General features: G+C 39.1%; 1 pseudogene; it reads left to right on the forward strand.

Annotated features, from left to right (window-relative positions):
- The first annotated feature begins 5067 nt into the window (after positions 1–5067).
- On the forward strand, positions 5068–5166 carry LOC142453941 (U6 spliceosomal RNA; annotated as a pseudogene).
- The last annotated feature ends 3234 nt before the right edge of the window (positions 5167–8400 follow it).

Raw genomic sequence — 8400 nt, forward strand, 5'->3', positions numbered from 1 at the left:
AACTTCTTAGAAAAATTGAGTAACTGCTCCATGGCTATCAAAATATATATCAAAATACATTTTAATTGCCAAGTATTTTGATGTCATTATGACATTAGGTTGAACCAGATATTTCACATTTACTGAGGTCCATGAACTATGATTAGTATATGATTCACTTAGTTTTCAGAGTATTTGAGTTCTTTGGGTATAAATGTGAGAAACAGATTCTGATTCACTGAAACAAAACCCAGATTCTGCCACGTACTGGAAAAGCGTGAAGTGACTCGTGGATCAATGGTCATTAAGGAGAGACCCTAGGTGACAAGCACAATTACATGCTCAACTACCAGCTGGAAAATCTGTAGTTTGGACCTAGGCAGAGTTATCCTGGGAAATAGATCTGGTGATCCACTTTCTGATAGATCGCAGCCATGAGGCACAGTTTGGTGCAACACAGGAGCTGGAATTGATACCACAGGGACCGGTGTGATTAGCTGCTGTTGCCATAGAGTGGATGCAGACTCGTGGCTATCAGGATCTGATGGACCTAGTTCTTTTTCGAGAAAACGCCATCGAGGGGATCAGCTCCACTCACGGCCTGCTCAACTTAACTCATGACTCAGATTTCTGAGTGGCCTTATCCATTTGACTGAATTTGGCTCACACATCTTTATGTTTTGGGGGAAAGAGCAAGGATCTTGGCTGCAAAGACAAGGAAGGGACAGGGAGCTCCCTCAGGGGAAAACAATGTGTCCTTTCCCAAAGATGAAGGAGTGGATGCTGAGCTGGCCTGATAGCAGATGTCCATAGCAGTGCGTGAGAGAACAGGCATTTCAGTGCCACACTACTCCAAGCCTGGCCTCTAACTAAATCTGTCATGAGAAAAAACACTCACTCTCAATGGGAAAAAGAACTAAGATTTATAATAGTTATTGCACAAGGCTAGGAATGACTGCAAAATTTAAATCATGATACAGGTAGGTTTCCCGTGAGTCCAGTAGCAGACCGTGCTGATGGCTTTGGCATCTTGTCTGTTGATCTCCATGGTGCCATGACCGCTTGCTCGGAAGCACTGTCAGCAGCCAGACTAGTTTAATCACCAAATTGGGATCGCTGAGTTGCCTTCGTTCCCAGTCCAAGTGCAGAAGTCTGTACTTCCTGTTTCTAACAAGACTGGCATCAGAAAGTGAGCGTTATTGAGAGATTATTTATTAGTGTCACCAGGCAATTTCATCAGTAGTCTACCATTCCATATTAGCCACTCCGAGAAACAAACACCATCGCACATTCTTCTGCAAGTTCCCAAGTTCCTCTTTTGAGATTTACTTTCCCAGCAGAATTCCTATGGTTTTCATGAATATATAGAGATGACTTATAAAAAGTTTTCTGTGTAAGTTAAAGGCGTGTTCCAATTGTAAGTGCCTTGGACATGGCTCAATGCTCATCATTCAATGCCTTTTTTCCTTAAAACTGTAAAGGTCTTTTTTGGGATGCTAGAAGTCTTCGTTTACACGTCGTTTTAATTCCATGGTGTTGCTTCTTCTGTTTCCCCTCAAAATAGTTTATGTATTTGATCGGTATTATATAGTTTATAAATGACCTCAAAATATTTTAGGTCAATTTAGTCTTCTGGATAAAATGAAACTGCTTAACTATAGTCCCCCCCCCCATGAAATATAAAGAAAAATAAGAAAGAATCCTCTAAATATTATTCTTAGCTACTATTTGTTTAGTCTGTCAGAACATCGATAAGGGTATATGTCTGTACCACAGTCTCAATTGATGGCATAGATAATTACTACTAAAAATAAATGTTCGTCTCTGCGGTGGAAGGGGGAGACTATCCATGTAATGGCTTCAGTGGTGTGGCCTCTGGCAGTGCGACACGGAAGAACTGAACCGTTGTGTGCTTGCTGTTTTTCAAAGAGCCTCTGAGGGATCGTTTCGCTTTCCTGAGAAGAGAGATTAATGAAAATGTTGCTCTAGATCTCAGTCTACACTGCATTTGTTACAACCCCAGCTCTACCTTTGACAGCTGTGTGACCAAGCTCCTTAACTTCTGTGGGGCTCAGTTTCCACATACAGAAAATGAGGGGGTTAGGTGCTTATTAGAGCACTTACATTTTTTTTACATTTTATTAGGGGCTCATACAACTCTTATCACAATCCATACATCAATTGTACAAAGCACATCCGTACATTCTTTGCCCTAATCATTTTCAAAGCATTTGCTCTCCACTTAAGCCCTTTGCATCAGGTCCTCTCTTTTTCCCCTCCCTCCCCGTTCCCCCCTCCCTCATGAGCCCTTGATAATTTATAGATTGTTATTTTGTCATATCTTGCTCTATCCGGATTCTCCCTTCCCCCCCTTCTCTGCCGTCCATCTTCCAGGGAGGAGGTCACATGTGGATCCTTGTAATCAGTTCCCCCTTTCCAACCCACTCACCCTCCACTCTCCCAACAGCACTTACATTTTAATGAAGGAGGCCTGGTTGCCGATAGTTAAAGATGTGACTGCTAATGAGAAATATTTCTGAGGTACTTAGACTGGTGCGGGTGCTCCCTGTGGGTAAGATGCTGTGGAGCCATAAAAATGATGTTAGAAACACAAACTCTCTGGTCTTGTGGAAAGATTAGGTATAAAGTAGTCTATAGAGCATGAGTCTAATACTATTTGTTACACGACGTAGCTATACCTACTAATATGCATACCTATATATTGATAACCAAGAAAACCTCTCTACAATGTGATGTCAACAATGGTTATCTCTGAGGAGAAGGATTATCTTTGAGTTCTAGGATTATAGTAATACTTTAATCATTGTTTTTGTCTATATTTGCCCAGAATTCCTAAATAAGCCTGAATAAATCTATAATTCAGGGGGAAAGATCTATGTATACTATTTTTAAAAGACAAGTCATTTTTTATAAAATGGTCCTCTCAAAATGACTTTTCCACTTGGATGGTCAAGGGGAAAGCCAAACTGGACAGGCCACAGAGAAGCAAAAATATATGAGGTGTGGTCCATGTTAGTTGGAGGCAAGGGAAAATAATGTGGGATTCCGTTTCAATGATGTTCAATTGTTTGGATCTTATCTCAGCAAACAGTGGGTGTGTGACTATATGTTGGCAACTTGACATCTCTGACCATCAGTCCCTGGGCTTACTCTGAAGCAAGGCTAGTGACGCAGGTCATGAGGAGTAGATGAAGCTGTGTAAGGAGTGAGACACATAGACCACATTTAATCATGTAGTCCCCAGTGTACAGAGTGGTCAATTATTATCTTCATTATTCATTAAATGAAAATGACAATATTTAGATATTGCTTCCTGCCATAAATTGAAAATTAAGGAAGCTCGTGGATGTAATAAATAACTCAATTATCATATTCCTTTTACTGGTGTCTGAGGGCAAAAGGCACGACTAGGATCCTTCTTGGCTTTATATTTGGGGGGTTATTTTTACAGCACTGTATCCACAAGTCATTAATTGTATTCACTATGTAGTGCTCTGTTTCCAAGCTGATTCAGTTCCAAATCGACCCGTCACCCTAAACAGCAACCTGTTAAGGAATGGCTCTTTCATTTCCTCTTTCCATCCACTAGTATCTAGCTTTGAAAAGACTTCTTTAATCCAAGCTAATTTCTTATGTTATGATTTCTTGACAAGCAAATAACAAAAAAGGACCCCAGAAGGCTACAAATGTAACAATGAAATGAGTGACCTGTCAAATAATGCTTTCTGATTCCCTGTCATAGCTTATGTAAGAAATGATTCCACCACCCACCTTGACATATAAAGAATCGCTTCTTTTATTTCCCGGCTCTATGCCTCTTTAGTCTCATGGTCAAATGATGTCTAAATAATTGGGAAGAAAGATAAAAGAATTTAAAAAAGTCACTCTTTCTCTACCTGAACCTCAATTTTATTACACTCAGAAGCTATAAATCTCAAAACAAACACAAAGTCGGTGGACTTTCACTCCCACATTTCAACATCAATTATACAGCTATGGGAATCAAAACAGCTTGCTATTGGTATAATGATGGGATATCAATGCATTAGAATTGAGAACCCAGAAATACAACCAAGAACTTATGGATGCCTGGGTTTTGACAAAGGATTAAAGCCCATTAAGTGAGGAAGAGACAACCTTTTCAATAACTGATATGTCCACTTGCAAATGAATGAAATAAGACCAATCCCTTTACAGAAAAGAACTAAAGATAGATGAAAGATCTAAATATAAATCCAGAACTAGAAGAATCATCAGTGAAAATTTTAAGGACAAATTTAAGATATAAAACACTACCAAACATAATGAAAACCACCTCCATCACAGAAGAAAACCTAGAAGGCGAGAACATTCTAAAATTATAGCATTTATATACATTAAAAGACTTCATCAAAAGAATTGAAAGAGAATCAACAGATTGGGTAAAAATATTTGGCAATGACATATATTGGTTCTTTTTTTAAATCCATAGAAAATTACAACACATTAAAAAGAAAATATACAAATAACCCAATCAAGAGTAGTTACCACACATGAATACACAGTTTATTAAAGACATCCAGGTGACCAACCATCATAGGAAAAAATATTGCATTCACTAGCCATCGAGAAATACAAATTATAAAATAACATACCATCTCTCATTGATACTCAGCAAAAAATATTTAATGGAAAATAATAAATTCTTGAGAGGCTGTGGAAAGATTAGAATGCTCATGTATTGCTAGCAGGATTGCAGAATTACACAAACACTGTGAAACCAGCCGGGCACATCTCCCTAAAACAATGCAAACATACATACCTTATGATTGCAATCTTTCTACTTGGTTTATATCCTAAAGAAATAAAAAACACGAGCAGACAGGTGCACATCCATCTTTAGCATAGTAATTTCTCTAATAGCAAAAAGGTGGGAACACTTAAAACCCTACCCATACAGGAAATGATAACCAAACTCTAGTATTTACACACAACATCCTTCACAGGCCACATGGATGTGGAACAGACAAAGTGAACTGGGCTGTACCTCAAACCTACCTGTAGCCATTGGACTTCAGGCTGAAATTCATGCTCGCCTCAGCAGCACCTATACTAAAATTAGAACAATACAGAGAAGATCAACATGGCAAGGATGACACACAAATTTGTGAAGCGTTCCATATTTTTGACTAAGATTGGTCTGTCTTCCAGTTTTCACTGAGTGGGCGTTAAGATAACCATATTTTTACAAAAAGTTGAAATCTCTGTTATACTGACTAACAGGTTGTGATTTGTGTTGTGCTTCATGGAATGTCTTAAGACCTTGCTGATGAAAACCGAATTAAGATGGTTAGAGATGTGGCTGGTCTAAATGGATGAACAAACCTATAATCCCAACGATTGGCCTACATGGCTTCCTTATCCCAGCCCTTTATACAGATCGGTTCAATCTTCTCAGTATTCGGGTTACGCTAGTTCAGCTAAAGCCAGGAAACATCACATTTTGGTCATCAGATTATTAATGCATTGCCTATTGTTTACTTTATTGTAAATACCAGTGAACAGTGGTCAATAAATAATTTTATATTTCTTTTTTAAAAAAGACTGAGGCTCCCTAGTGCGAGAAGTAGCAGATGGCTGCTCTTCTAAATTTATAGAACTGGCAGCTGTTGGACTTTAGTTCAAATCACTTACCTTGAGTGTACCCAATGCATGGGACCCAGGACCACTCCACACTTACCAGTTTACTGTCTTCCTTCTTTATTGTTACGTGTATCAGTCTTGTAGTTATGGTTCTGCTGATGTGAATAAATATCATTGCAAGTTTTGCCCCATCACCAATCCCAATTGTTTGTGCAGTATCCCATTACTTAAGAGTTTAATCTGTAAAAGTCAACAATTCATGTATTATGATTTAGAGCTGGCTTTTACTTGTATAATTTCCTTTTGTTGATATTGTTTCAAATTCCATACCATTGGTTAAGTTATTGATGTTATCAAGAGAATTACCTTATGCCCAAGGAAGGTGATTGATAATGTCCTCTAACATAAAATAGTAACAACGTATCTAATGTGAACCAGAAACATATATAAACCACAGACATATGAATGAAATTGGGGCTCACACTTAATTCTAAGAATAATTTGGTCTTATAACATGGCCCTACTTGATGGTCACCCTCATAAAGATATCACTAAAAATATGGGTGTGATAGTAAAGTATGGTGGAGAAACTAGATGGTGCCCAGCTATATAAAAGAATAGTGTCCGGGGCCCCAAAGACTTAATCTTCAAACAAACAGCCATCCAAGTGAGGCATCAACGAAGTCTACATAGAAGTGCACCAGCCTGTATAATTCAAGGATTGTTAATAATAAAATCCAAATCCAAAGGAAGAAACGGTGCCAGAACTGAAATTATAAACACCTCGTTTGCAGAAGGGTATGGATGACAGTGGAAGTCCAAAGTCCATTTGGAGGGTCCACACGTGGATGAAGCCTCCTGTGAACTCCTTCTGATCATAGTCAAGGGATGTGAATTGCCTTGTTACTGGACTGTGTTAATCTAGGTACTTTAGAGAAACAAATCCACAGAAACTCATGTGTAAGAGAGAGTTTTATATTAAGTTTTATATAAAGGGTAAGTGCACATCAAGAAAACATCCCAACCCAGTGCTGCCCAAACCCACAAGCCCAACATCAACCCATATGTCCAATACCAATCCACAAAGTCCTCCTCCATCCGTGATACCAACTGCAGGAAGAAAGCCAAGTCAGTGAATGTGTAAGCGCCTCAGTGCTGGCAGGGGTCTCCACACGGCTGCTCCAGCACCCAGCGCTACATCAGGGTAGAGCCATGCGTCTTCTCCTCCGCAATGTCTTGCAGGAAGCGAGCCTTGCCAGCTGAAGCAGGGGGCTGGCTAAGGCAGCTGCACCCTTGTCCGAACATCAGAAAGCAAGAGACCCGAGAACTAGAAAGGTGAGGCTCACTGAGCCATTTATCCCTCTGCCCTTCAATTAACCCCACATGTGTTTATTGGCCAGGTTGGCACAATAAACTAACTACCTTATGGACAGAGAGCATTGTAAAGTTGATTATAGCAGATGTAACTAGGTTGAAATGTAATATCGTATCATTTGAAATCCCTTTTGCTTCACTTCAAATTGTTTCAGTTAAAAAAATGTGGAGGGAAACCTTCTGATCATGAAAGTGAGTAGCCTGGCTATCATGCAGAGTACATTGGAAAGTGGATTTTCACAGATGCAATTCAGTTAAAATTTAACACCTTATCATTTGATCTCCCCTTGGACCTACGGTATCTTAAATTTGTTCTAGATTTTAATATTTCTATTTTCTTTTCGATTGAGATTTCTCTCTGTTTTACTTTGTCATCATTATTGGGGGTTTTGGTTGTAGTTGTTGTTGTTTTGGATGTGATTTTCTTTGCATGTGATCCAGGTGGAGACAATAATTGGACTAAAGGTTTATTGGGAATCTGGCAGGGGAGGTGGGGGGAAAGGGATAGCTAATAATAAATAAAAGAAAATGTTCAAAATTAACTGTGGTGATGATTATGCAACTCTTCTTAATATGATTGAACTATTGAATTATATGCTATATAAATGATATGCCAATAAAATGTTTCCAATCAAAGCAAACAATGATGATTCTATAAACACTTCATGAAATAGGAGGACATTATGCTGCAGCAAAGCTAATGAATCTCATTAAGATATATATTTCATGACACCATTAATACAAAGGGAAAAATGGTTTTCACACCAAAAAGAAGAGGCTTTGAAGACTATAAGGAGGGTGGGATTTGGTGGGGATGGGAAGGGAGAGGCGGGTAAAGTGTGAAGGTCAGTAGGAGGAGGAAGAAGAAAGAACCACATGTGCAGGGTTTGCCGGGACACGGTCCCTGTTTTGACGAAACTGGATGTGTTGTACTTCATGAATGAAAGGGAATAATCATAACCATAAAAATGAATATGATTAAAACTTTAAAAAACAGAGAGAAGCATCACAGCCTTTAAAAACCTCCAGATTCTTTATGTACCAACCTAAACACTGGTCCAAGTGGTTCTAAATGGCAGAAATATAAAATTGGAAGGTAAAAAAAGAAGCCACAACTCTACTTGTGCTGTGTCTGTGAGTCCCACAGGGCAGCTGACTCGGTGGTCTGGTCTGAGATTCCACATTTCAGACAAGTGCCTGCGTGGTGCCTCTTCCTGGCTCCTGGACCACTCTTTGGGGAGCCAAGTGATCAAATGGCTTGAAGAATATCAGTGGGTTTGGTCCCAATGCTCCTATATTACATCACTTGTGGAACAGAGAAGCTTCCATGATTTTCAGACTCCCCAGAATGTTAATTTTAAAAATGTGTCTATGTTTTTGCTCATTTTTTCCTGATAACAGGGT

The sequence above is a fragment of the Tenrec ecaudatus genome, chromosome 7, assembly GCF_050624435.1.
Source record: "Tenrec ecaudatus isolate mTenEca1 chromosome 7, mTenEca1.hap1, whole genome shotgun sequence".
Taxonomy (NCBI): Eukaryota; Metazoa; Chordata; class Mammalia; order Afrosoricida; family Tenrecidae; genus Tenrec; species Tenrec ecaudatus.